The sequence below is a fragment of the Myodes glareolus genome, chromosome 2, assembly GCF_982192425.1.
Source record: "Myodes glareolus chromosome 2, mMyoGla1.1, whole genome shotgun sequence".
Classification (NCBI taxonomy): Eukaryota; Metazoa; Chordata; class Mammalia; order Rodentia; family Cricetidae; genus Myodes; species Myodes glareolus.
Window position 1 is genome coordinate 99462798 of NC_142027.1, and position 13078 is coordinate 99475875.

The 13078-nt window shown below is 42.2% G+C and overlaps 1 pseudogene; it reads left to right on the forward strand.

Moving 5' to 3' along the window:
• Positions 1-319: 319 nt before the first annotated feature.
• Positions 320-5715, forward strand: LOC148123086 (immunoglobulin lambda variable 6-57 pseudogene; annotated as a pseudogene).
• Positions 5716-13078: the final 7363 nt, after the last annotated feature.

Genomic DNA, 13078 nt, shown 5'->3' on the forward strand with positions numbered 1-13078 from the left:
TCACTTATAAGTAGATATTAGATGTAAAGCAAAGGATGACCAGGCTACAATCCATAGCCCCAGAGAAGCTAGGTAGCAAGGAGGACCCTAAGAGTGATGGGTAGATAGCCATGGGAATAGGAAATAGATGATATCTCCTGGGAAAACTGGGTGTATGGGTAGAGGGGAGGGGCTGGGTGATGGGTACATGAGGGATCAGGATGGTAAAGTTGGGGGAAGGATGGAGAAGGAGAGCAATGAGAGAGATATCTTGATAGAGGGGTCATTATGGGATTATGGAGAAACCCAGTGCTGTGTAAACTCCCTGGAATACACAAGAATGACCCCAGGTAAGTCTCTTAGCAATAGTGAGAGGGAGTTTGAACTGGCTCTCTCCTGTAATCAGATTGGTAACTTTTATAATTGTCATCATAAAACCTTCAACTAGCAACTGATGGAAGCAGATGCAGAGATCCAGAGTCAAGTACTGGGCTAAGCTCTGGGAGTCCAGTTGAAGAGAAGGAGAAGGGATTATGTGAGCTCGGGGTCAAGAACTTGATGGAGAAACACAGACAACTGACCAGAGGTCATTGGAAGTTTAAGACTCTAAACCAACAGGGATACGGCATGGGACTGACATAGGCCCTCTGCACGTGGGTGACAGTTGTGTAGCTTGGAAAGTTTGTGGGGCCTCTAGCAGTAGGACCAGGACCTATCCCTGGTGCATGAGCTGCCTTTGTGGAACCTATTACCTATGGTGGGATGCCTCGCTCAGTCTTGATGCAGGAGGAGGAACTTAGTCCTACCTCAACTTGATATGCCATGCTTTGTTGACTCCCATGGGAGGCCTTACTCTTTTTGAGGAGTGGATGGGAGTAGAAAGTAGGTGAGGGCAGGGTATGGTAGGAGAGGAGGGAGAGAAAACTGTGGTTGGTATGTAAAAAAAAATTTTTTTAAATTAATAAAAAGTAACAGCATATAGGCTTAGACACATATGTCCATATACCAGAGTCTCATTAAAACACAAAACTAGAACCCATAGTATATACATAAAGTTAAAAATTATGATCTGACATGACATTATGGCAAAAAGAACATTCATAGATGCCATTGAGTTTATTTTGTGCTTGCCACCTACTGCTGGGTATGATGATTGGCCTTAAGTGTGGTTTGAATCCCCAGTGAGAATACCCAGGAAAAAATCAATTTTTCATACACGAGTGGTAATCATTTGGGGATAGTTTTGGGGTTAGGGATGGGTTATCCTCTGAGCATTAAGACTCCATCTGGCTTAATCCTGAGCAGGCCCTGTACATACTGCCGTTATCTCTGCCACAGAGTTCATATATATGTTGGTTGTGTTGTGTTTAGAAGTCTTTGTTTCTGTCCATTCTACCTCTTATATTCTTACTGCCTCTTATGGTGCAGGCTTCCCTGAGTCCACAGAGAAAGGTTGTGATGGAGATACACCATTTATAACTGTGTACTGATGTGGGGTGCACTTCTGTATACTGTAAATATATCTTATTGCCATTGGTTAATAAAGAAACTGATTTTACCAATAGCCAGGCAGAATAAAGCCAGGCAGGAAATCCAAAGCAAAAATTATGGGAAATAAGGCTGAATCTGGGAGATGTCAGCAGCTGCTAGAGAAGCACGATGTGAGGTAATAATGATACAACCACATGGCAATCCATAGATTAATAGAAATGGGTTAATTTAGGATGCAAAAACAAGTTAGTAACAAGCCTCAGCCATTGGTCAAACAGTTTGTAATTAATATTAAGCTTCAGAGTGGTTATTTGGAAACAGGTGGACAGGAGAGAAACCTCCAGTTACAGTGTGTTCCAAGTTCCCTCACTCTCTGAAAATAGTTCAGTTGTGGGTCTCTATATTTGTTCTCATTTAGTGCAGGAGGAAGGTTCTGCTATAATAACTGAGTTACATGCTGATCGATGAAATAACAGAATATCATTAGATGTCATATAAATGCTGTGTTTCTTTAGCATAACAGTAGTATTTCATTTTCTCTTAGGTCCATCGCCTATCTGATCTCTAGTTCTTGGCCCCTTGAGTACTGTCAGGGATTGCTTCCATTCATCTGTTGAAAGACACTGAGGCTGTCTCCCATTTCTAGATATTATCTTTAGTTCAGCAATAAACACGGCTGAGCAAGTTTCTGTATAATAATATAAAAAGCCCTTTGGGCTTTTCTGAACAAGGGTGGTACACCTCGATCCTGAGTTAGATCTATTCCAAGCTTCTAAAGAAATGCCATGGTGATTTCCAGAATGACTATATAATTTTTAATTCCCACCAGCAGTGGATTAACGTTCCCATTATTCTACATTCTGGCCACCATGAGCTGTTACTTTTTTCATTGATATTGACCATTCTATGTGGTATAAGATGAACTCTCAAAGCAGTTTTGATACACATTTCTATATTAAACTCTTTATAAATGCATTTCATAAGGGTATAATCACTGAAGAGAAAAGTCATGGTGTTTCTTAGTCTGAGAGAGGTAGAGGAGACAATATATGTGAAGAGATTTCTATTCATAGTCGTCTTTATGTCAGCCCTCAAAGCTATATTAAAATGCTGTAACTTGTCACCCAGAGGAAAATCTGCAGTGAAGAGATAGTTAATTAAAATTATCTGTTTGTAGAAGAACTTCGAATGCCCAAAAGACACTTAAGGTCATGCTCAACCTCCTTAGCGATCAGAGAAATGCAAATCAAAACAACTTTGAGATACCATCTTACACCTGTCAAAATAGTTAAACTCAAAAACACCAATGATAGCCTATGCTGGAGAGGATGTGGAGTGAGGGGAACACTCATCCGTTGTTGGTGGGAATGCAAACTTGTGCAGCCACTGTGGAAATCAGTGTGGCGGTTTCTCAGGAAACTGGAGTCAATCTCCCTCAGGACCCAGAAATTCCACTCTTGGGAATATACCCAAGAGATGCCCTATCATACTACAAAAGCATTTGTTCAACTATGTTCATAGCAGCACTCTTTGTAATAGCCAGAACATGGAAACAACCTAGGTGCCCCTCAATAGAAGAATGGTTAAAAAAGGTGTGGAACATATACACATTCGAGTTTTACTCAGCGGTAAAAAACAATAACATCTTGAATTTTGCATGCAAACGAATGGAAATAGAAAACACTTTACTGAGAGAGGTAACCCAGACCCAAAAAGAGGAATATGGTATGTACTCACTCATAAGTGGATTCTAGCCATAATTAAAGGACATTGAGCCTATAATTAGTGATCCTAGAGAAGCTAAATAAGAAAGTGAACCTGAAGAAAATCATATAGTTATCCTCCTGGATATTGGAAGTAGACAAGATTGCCAGGCAACCTTGGGTGCACGGGGGGTGGGGGGGGGTAGATGTAAGGGGAGATAGGTAGAGAGAAGGGAGAAGAGGAGGATTCCGGATAGCTTGGGGGAATGGGATGGGGAGAGGGAGGAAGGATGGATATGGAGCAGGGAAGTATATATCTCAACTAAGGGAGCCATTTTAGGGTTTGCAAGAAACTTGATTCTAGAGGGGTTCCCAGGTCCAAGGAAAGGTCCCCAGATTGTTCCCTGAGCAGCAGAGGAGAGGGTGCCTGAACTGGCCTAGTCCCATAACCATACTGATGAATATTTTGCATATAACCATAGAACCTTCATCTGGCAATGGATGGAGATAGAGACGGAGACCCACATTGGAGCACTGAACTTAGCTCCCTAGGTCCAAATGAGAAGCAGAAGGAGGGAGAATGTGAGCAAGGAAGACAGGATCAGAGAGAACCTTCATCCGACGACGGATGGAGATAGAGACAGAGATCCACATTGAAGCACTGGACTGAGCCCCCAAGGTTCAAATGAACAGCAGAAAGAGGGAGAACATGAACAAGGAAGTCAGGACCGTGAGGGGTGTGTTCACCCACTGATACATGGGGACTGATCTAATGAGAGCTCACCAAGGCCAGCTGGACTGGGACTGAACGAGCATGTGATCAAACCGAATTCTCTGAATGTGGCTGACTGAGAATCTATTGATAATGGTACTGGGACTTGTTTCTTCTGCATGTTCTGGCTATTTGGGATACTAGTCTGTTTGGATGCTCACCTTCCTAGACCAGGAGGGAGAGGGGAGGAACGTGGACTTCTCACAGGGCAGGAAACCCTGACTGCTCTTAGGACTGGAGAGGGAGGAGGAGAGGGAGTGGGGGGAGCGGGAGGGTATTGGGAGGAGGGGAAGAAGTGGAAATTTTTATAAATAAATAAATGGAAAAAAATTATCTCTTTGTTGTTGTGTAGGGAACTTTGGGATGACAGTCATTTTGATTAACATTCAAATGTAGATGAAAATCCAATCTGTCTGGGGGAATCTTCAAGTCAGGGTATATACATTGTGATGTAAATCTCTCTTCAGGGAAAGAGACTTAAGGATTCCTTTCAAAATATAAGACATAGTGGACATCATATCTGAAATTATCTCAGTTTTTCTACTCATTTGGATGCAGGCTGTTTTATATAATACAGTGCGTGCAAAGTTCATAAACTGTATTCTAGATTTCTCTTGGAGATAATTGCTTCACCTGTAGATGCTTGTTTGGTGCCTCTATTTGGAGATTATAGGTTCAATTTCATCATCTTTGAATATCTTATCATCTACTGCAACTGGTGAGAACAGAGTTTATGTTCTTTCTGGTATGTGCCACACACACCGTAACCAAAAAAGGAACCAGAACGCTCCAAAAAGTAGTAGCCCTTGGTGCACCTGGATAGGTAGGAAGGTCTAGTTATACAGAGAGCACAGGTTGTTGTACAGTCTCCTTCCCTCAAGTCAGGGGAGACACAGGATTGCAACAGTCAGAGATATGGGGGGGCGGGGGGAGGAGGATGGAAACCTTGAGCAATGGCACCTGCCAGGGTCATGTCTCCTCCAGCCACCAGAGGGCACTGCCAGCCACACACTTGCGTAGTTTGGCCAGACTCTCAGCTGATCTCTGTCCAGCAGTGTTTCCTGTGCACGAAAACACAAATTCTCTCTAGCTTACTTCTTTCTCAGCTGGAGCCCATTCTAATGTTGAAGGAGGGGCTTCCACAGCTTCTGGGATTGGATACATTTGCATAGCGAAGATCCTCTCAGAAGACAGGGACAGATAAGAAGTGACAGCCTCTCATTCACGAGGCTGTGTGACTCCAGGAGAAATTCCTTGTGTCTCCACCATGATCTGGGCTCCAGTTCTCCTCACTTTCCTGGCTCACTACACAGGCGGCTGTTGACATGGGATTCTGGGGGTGTGAACAGGAGAAATAATAGCTTACACCTGTCCCCTAAAAACTGGCTTTATCTTGTCCTCACTGATTCTCTGTTTCACTCCATCCTCACAGAATCTTGGGCTGAGGTTGTGTACACCCAGTCCCAATCACTGTTGGGATCATTGGGGCAGAAGATCACCATCTCCTGTACCCGCAGCAGTGGCAGCATTGATAGCAATTCTGCATCCTGGTATCTTCAGCGTTCAGCAAACACATCCCGCCTGCTCATCTACAGATATGACCTAAGACCCTCTGGGGCTCCTGATCGCTTCTCTGGCTCCAAGGACAGCTCCTCCAGCTCTGCCATCCTAACTATCTCTGGGTTGCAGGCTGAGGATGAAGCTGACTACTACTGTCTGTCTGTCTATGACAACTATTTCACACAGAGCCTCAGACTGATGGGGAACTGAGACAGAAACTCTCTAGAGCAATACCACCATGGGTTACCTTCAACCTTGGAAAACTGATCTTTTCTGTCTTGATTTTGAAATTCCTGTGAAATAGGCGCTTTATTTTCTAAAATACAACATTTTCTCTCTCTTTCTCTCTCTCTCTCTCTCTCTCTCTCTCTCTCTCTCTCTCTCTCTCTCTCTCTCTCCCTATCTGCTTACCTACCTACATTTCTTTCTTTGTATCTGTCTATCACTGTCTATCATCTATCTATAATTTCTCTCTCTCTCTCTCTCTCTCTCTCTCTCTCTCTTTCTCTCTCTCTCTCTCTCTGTGTGTGTGTGTGTGTGTGTGTGAGAGAGAGAGAGAGAGAGAGAGAGAGAGAGAGAGAGAGAGAGAGAGAGTCATAAGATGCCTTGTGGGTGTCAGTTTTCTCTTTCAGTATGTGGATCTCTGGGATCAAACTGAGGTCATCAGACTTGGTGGCAAGGTCATTTTAGCAATGAGCCATCCTGCTGAGCCCAAACCTCTCCTGTATATTGATAGATTATCTCCTAATCCTTTTGAGAGTTTTCATGGAAGAAATTTGTACAACCTCAGAAATTGCCAACCTGGGATTATAGTAAACTGGATATTCATTTTTCTGCTTCCTCTGTTTGTTGTCAAGACTGGGTTTTGTTATGTAGCTCAGGCTGTCTTGTTACTCTCCAAGTGGCTGAGGATTGTCTTGAACTCTGAATCTTTGCATGGCAGATAATATTCTTTTTTTGTTGTTTGTTTTGTAACTTGTTTTCTTTATTTTTATTTTTTAACGTACCAGTTATTTCTGAGCATTTTTGTGTCCTTAGCAACTGGTCTTTGGTGAGTTGCATGTGTGCCACTCACTGTTGGCTGGCTCTCTGGAGCTGCAGATGCTGCCAAGAGCCTGGGATGCATGTTCTCCTGCCCCTAGCAGTGATCTTAGGGTTTTTTTCAATGCAGTGTCCCATTACAGAGGATACTTCTTTCCTGTTCACCAAGGCTAAATGGATTGGCCCTTGCTCTTGGTCAGTCTCTTTAAGACCTTATGTGACAGTTTAGTGTTAATCATCAACTTGACAGTATCTGGGATCAGCTAGGAGACAAGCCCCCAGGCACATATGTGAGAGATTATTTCCTCTCTGGGCGTGGAAGGAAGAGTGATGGAAGAACCATACCCATCTGGGTCATCCCTTGGGTAGATCCCAGGCTGTTTAAAAAGGAGACATTTAGCTGAGCACAAGCTTTTACTGCTTTTTTGCAACGGACCAACTCTCTCAAGATTCTGCTGCTGTGACCTCCCTACCATGGTAGATTATAATCTGGGACTGAGCAAAACACACCCCTTCTTCCCAAATGAAGTTACTTCGCTCAGGGTATTTCATCTTAGCAGCAGAGAAGTGACTAATACCCACTGCCTGCATTTCTTTCTTTTTTAATTAATTAATTTAAAATTTCCATCTCCTCCCCGCCTCCTTTTTCCCTCCCACTCCTCCTCCCCCTCCCTCTCTACTCCTAAGAGCCCTCAGGGTTCCCTGCCCTGTGGGCAGTCCAAGGTTCTCTCACCCTCCACCCAGGTCTATAAAGGTAAGCATCCAAACAAACCAGACTCCCACAAAGTCAGTCCATGCAGTAGAATCAAAACTCAGTGTCATTGTCCTTGGCTTCTCAGTCACCCTTCATTTCCAGCCACATTCAGAGTGTCCATTTTGATCACATGCTTCATCACTCCCAGTCCAGCTGGCCTTGGTGAGCTCCCATTAGATCAGTCTTACCGTCTCAGTGGGCAGACACACCCATCGTGGTCCTGACTTCCTTGCTCATGTTCTCCCTCCTTCTGCTCCTCATTTGGACCTTGGGAGCTAAGTCCAGTGCTCCAATGTGGGTCTCTGTCTCTATCTCCATCCATCGCCAGACGATGGTTCTATGATAATATGCAAGATATTCATCAGTGTGGCTATGGAACAAGGCCAGTTCAGGCACCTTCTCCTCTGCTGCCCAAGGAACAATCTGGGGACCTCTCCTTGGACATGGGAACCCCTCTAGAGACAAGTCTCTTGCAAACCCTAAAACGGCTCCCTTAATTAAGATATTTACTTCCCTGTTCCAATATCCACCCTTCCTCCATCCCACCCATCCCATTCCCCCAAGCTCTCCTGAATCCTCCCCTTCTCCCTTCTCTCTACCCATCTCCCCTTACATCCACTCCCCCCACACCCCGTGCACCCAAGTTTTGCCTGGCAATCTTGTCTACTTCCAATATCCAGGAGGATAACTATATGATTTTCTTTAGGTTCACCTTCTTATTTAGCTTCTCTAGGATCACGAATTATGGGCTCAATGTCCTTTAATTATGGCTAGAATCCACTTATGAGTGAGTACATACCATATTCCTCTTTTTGGGTCTGGCTTACCTCACTCAGTAAAGCGTTTTCTATTCCCACCTATTTGTACGCAAAATTCAAGATGTCATTGTTTTCACCGCTGAGTAAAACTCCAATGTGTATATATTCCACAACTTCTTTAACCATTCTTCTATTGAGGGGCACCTAGGTTCTTTCCAGGTTCTGGCTATTACAAAGAGTGCTGCTATGAACATAGTTGAACAAATGCTTTTGTAGTATGATAGGGCATCTCTTGGGTATATTCCCAAGAGTGGAATTGCTGGGTCCTGAGGGAGGTTGACTCCCAGTTTCCTGAGAAACCGCCACACTGATTTCCACAGTGGCTGCACAAGTTTGCATTCCCACCAACAACGGATGAGTGTTCCCCTCACTCCACATCCTCTCCAACATAGGCTATCATTGGTGTTTTTGATTTTAGCTATTCTGACAGGTGTAAGATGGTATCTCAAAGTTGTTTTGATTTGCATTTCTCTGATCGCTAAGGAGGTTGAGCATGACCTTAAGTGTCTTTTGGCCATTCGAAGTTCTTCTGTTGAGAATTCTCTGTTCAGTTCAGTACCCCATTTTTTAATTGGGTTAATTAGAGTTTTAATATCTAGTTTCTTGAGTTCTTTGTATATTTTGGAGATCAGACCTTTGTCTGATGAGGGATTGGTGAAGATCTTCTCCCAATCAGTAGATTGCCTTTTTGTCTTATTGACAGTGTCCTTTGCTTTACAGAAGTTCTGTTTTAGGAGGTCCCATTTATTCATCGATTCTCTTATTGTCTGTTCTACTGGGCGTCTACCTAGGAAGTGGTCTCCTGTGCCCATGTCTTGTAGACTACTTCCCACTTTCTCTTCTATCAGGTTCAATGTGGTCAGATTAATATTAAGGTCTTTAATCCATTTGGACTTGAGTTTTGTGCATGGTGATAGACATGGATCTATTTTCATTCATCTACAGGTTGACATCCAGTTATGCCAGCACCATTTGTTAAAGATGCTTTATTTCTTCCATTGTATAGTTTTAGCTCCTTTGTCAAAAATCAGGTGTTCATAGGTTTGTGGGTTAATATCCTGGTCTTCGATTCTATTCCATTGGTCAATATCTCTGTTTTTGTGCCAATACCAAGCAGTTTTCGTTACTGTAGCTCTGTAATAGAGTTTGAAGTCAGGGATGGTAATGCCTCCGGAAGTACTTTTATTGTATAGGATTGTTTTGACTCTCCTGGGTTTTTTTGTTTTTCCATACAAACTTGGTTATTGTTCTCTCAAGGTCAGTGAAGAATTTTGTTGTGATTTTGATGGTGATTGCATTGAATCTATAGATTGTTTTTGGGAGAATTGCCATTTTTTACTATGTTAATCCTCCCAATCCAAGAGCATAGGAGAACTTTCCATTTTCTGATATCCTCTTCAATTTCTTTCTTCAAAACCTTAAAGTTCTTGTCAAATAGATCTTTCACTTCCTTTGTTAGAGTTACCCCAGGATACTTTATGCTTTATTCTGATGATGTCATGTTGCCTTTCAGATTGTTTGAGGAATTCTTGCATTGGCGCCTACCCATCTCTTCCTTCAAATGGAGCCAGAAGAATCTTGGTGTATTGGTCCAGTTTTGCTGTGACTGACTCTCTAGGTGGATCTCTTCAGTGCAGGAGCAGGAACTGGTTCTGGGTGGAACTCCTCAGCACAGACACAGGGTCTCCTGGTAGTCCAAGGACACCAGAGACAAAAGGGCAATCGTGGGGACAGGGCAGGGTAGGTCGAGTGGAACACAGAAGACCCTGCAGCAGGAGCTGGGGGAGAGGGGCTGTACTCTCTTCTGGGACAGTCCACCCCGATAACACACACTCACCCCTCTGGATGGAACTCCTCAGCACAGACACAGGGATAGCTAGTAGTCCAAGGACATAGGAGACAAAAGGGCCAGCAAGGTGCTTTAAGAATAAGATTCCATTCTTCCAAACATTTAATTGATGGAAGGAGTAAGCAACGTGTTTCCTAGTTCAATAAATCAACTTCATACAAAATCTACTGTAACTCTTGTCCATGCAATTCTGGTAGGGTCCATCCCAACATAGAAACCAAACTTGGCATGATCCCCCATGTTGTCCTGGTTCTGAAAACACTAAAGATGCCAAAAGTAAAGGTCATGGAGTCTTCCTCTGCGGTTTCAGTTCAGCACTGTTGAACCCAAGGAGCCTTTGAGAGTTGATAGCGTGAAGCTGTGAAGACGAAGTTTGTGTTCTTTTGAGAAAATAGTATAGTGAAAAACCTAAACTATGAGGCATTTGCCATGGATAGCTACAATCAGAGAGTGATAATAGCAAATGAGACACATGACAAAAAGTTGCATGGATAGAGCTATCTAAACTCTTTGAGAGAGAATCCCAGATATGTCTGAGAGAGAACTACAGGATCTGATTTATGTACTGTTGGGTTTTAAACTTCCTTTGTTTCAGTCTTCCCCTACTGTGTCCACATCTTCTCTCTTTTCTTTTTAAAATTGTTCTCTAATAAAATGCATCTCAGCTACAGTATCCCCTTCTTTTGCTCCTCTCAGCCTCCTTTCCTGATCCCCTGTCCTCAAGATCCCCTCCACCTACATTGCCTTTCTTAAAAGAGAATTCTCCCAGGGATATCAACCAAGCATGTCATATCAAGTTACAATATGACTAAGCACAAATTCTCATATCAAGGCCTGATGAAATAATCCAATAGGAGGAATAGGATCACAAGGCCAGACAAAAGAGTCAGAGAGGTACCTCCCACACACAGTGTTAGGAGTCCTACAAAAACACCAAACTACTATAGCATATCTGCAGAGAACAACATGCCTCACACCCAAATAGGATGCAGAGTTATTGCTTAGTTGCTATAGACACCCATGAGGCCTGTTTAGTTGATTCTGTGTTCTGTGTTCCCTGGTGTCCTTCTTTTTGGTAAGAAAATTTTTGGCTCTGATTTTTTTGAAAATATTTTCTGGGAGTAAAAGGTGGAATTCTTTTCCTTCTATTCCTGTTATTGCTAGGTTTGATCTATTTATAGTTTTCCAGATTTCCTGGATGTTATGTATTAGGAGTGTTTAAGATTTTAAGTTTTCTTCTATCATATTCTTAACACCAGAGATTCTATCCTTCATGACTTCTATAATTTTGGTGAAGCTGTCTTCTGTAATCCCCGTTTTCTTACCTAAATTTCTCATTTCAGTATTCATTGAGTTTATGCTTTTTCATTGCTTCTATGATCATTTTCAGGTCATGAACTATTCTGTCCTTTGGCTTTTTTATATTTTCTTGGCATTCTTCAAGGAATTCATTCATTTTCTCCAATATTTTATTTATCCTTTTATTGCCTTCTTTAAGGGATTTATTCACATCCTCTTTCAGGACCATTATTATATTTATAAAGTTTTTTTGAAAACATTTTACTTGTGTTTCTCCTGGGTTGGAGTATTGATGGCTTGTTGTGGTAGAATTAACTGGGCTTTGGTGGGAATATATTGCCCTGGCTGTTGTTTGTCTTCTTAAGTTGACATCTCTGTATCTGGGTTTGTGGTGATTATGAGTCTAGGTTTCTATTTCTCATTTATTCTCTTTAGAATGGGTGTTTTGTTCTTTGATTTCTATTTACTCTCTTCTCTGTTCTTCTGGTCTGTGTGGTTTATGAATCACCCATGGTCCCCTATAATCATGTTTGCTACTAGAAACCTGGTGGGAGGCATGGCCTTTGTTTTCTCAGGGTGTCTTTGTGCAAGTTGGTAGCTGAGAAAATGTGAAGTAGGGAAGTGAACAGTATAGTATTCGGGACTTCGACAGAGGGGATGTCTGTGGGCAGGTGGCCTAGATGGACTTCTAGCAACTGGTGTGTCTTGTTCAAACAGAGCATCTGCACACATGTCAGGGGCTAAAACATAGTGATAAAGAGGCAAGTGGGATTTGGGTTAGTTTTGGGGGAGGTACTCACAGTGTGAAGAACTTCTGGAGGTATCACAGTCCTTGACTTCAAACTCTACGACAGAGCTACAGTACTGAAAACAGCCTGGTATTGGCATAAAAACAGACAGGAGGACCAATGGAACTGAATGGTAGACCCTGATATTAACCCACACACTTTCAAACATCTGATTTTTTTAAAAAAGCAAAAAATATCAGATGGAAAAAGGAAGCATATTTAACAAATGGTGCTGACATAACTGGATATCAACATGTAGAAGAATGAAAATAGATCCATATCTATCACCCTGCACAAAGCTCAAGTCCAAATGGATCAAATACCTTAACATAAAGCCAGCTATACTCATAGAAGAGAAAGTGGGAAGTACACTTGAATGCATTGGCACAGGAGACTACCTTTCTAAATATAATCCCAGCAGCACAAACACTGAGAGAAACAATTAATAAATGGAACTCACTGAAACTGAAGAGCTTCTGTAAAACAAAGGACATGGTCAACAAGACAAAATGGCAGCCTACAGAATGGGAAAAGATCTTCACCAACCCCACATCAGATAGAGGGTTGATCTCCAAAATATACAAAGAACTCAAGAAATTGGTCATCCAAAGAAAAAAAATAATCCAATAAAAATGGAGTACAGACCTAAACAGAGAACTCTCAACAGAGGAATCTAAAATGACTGAAAGACACTTAAGGAAATGTTCAACATTCTTAGTCATCAGATAATGCAAATGAAAACAAATCTGAGATTCTATCTTACATCTGTAAGAATGGCCAAGATCAAAAACAATGATGACAACCTATGCTGGAGAGGTTGTGGGGTAAAGAGAACACTCCTGCATTGCTGGTAGAAGTAGAAGCTATACAGGTTCTTTGAATATCAGTATGGCAATATCTCAGAAAATTAGGAAACAACCTTCCTCAAGAGCCAGCAATACCACCTTTGTATATATATCCAAAGGATGCTCAATTGTGCCACAAAGACATGTGCTCAACTATGTTCATAGCAGCATTGTTTGTC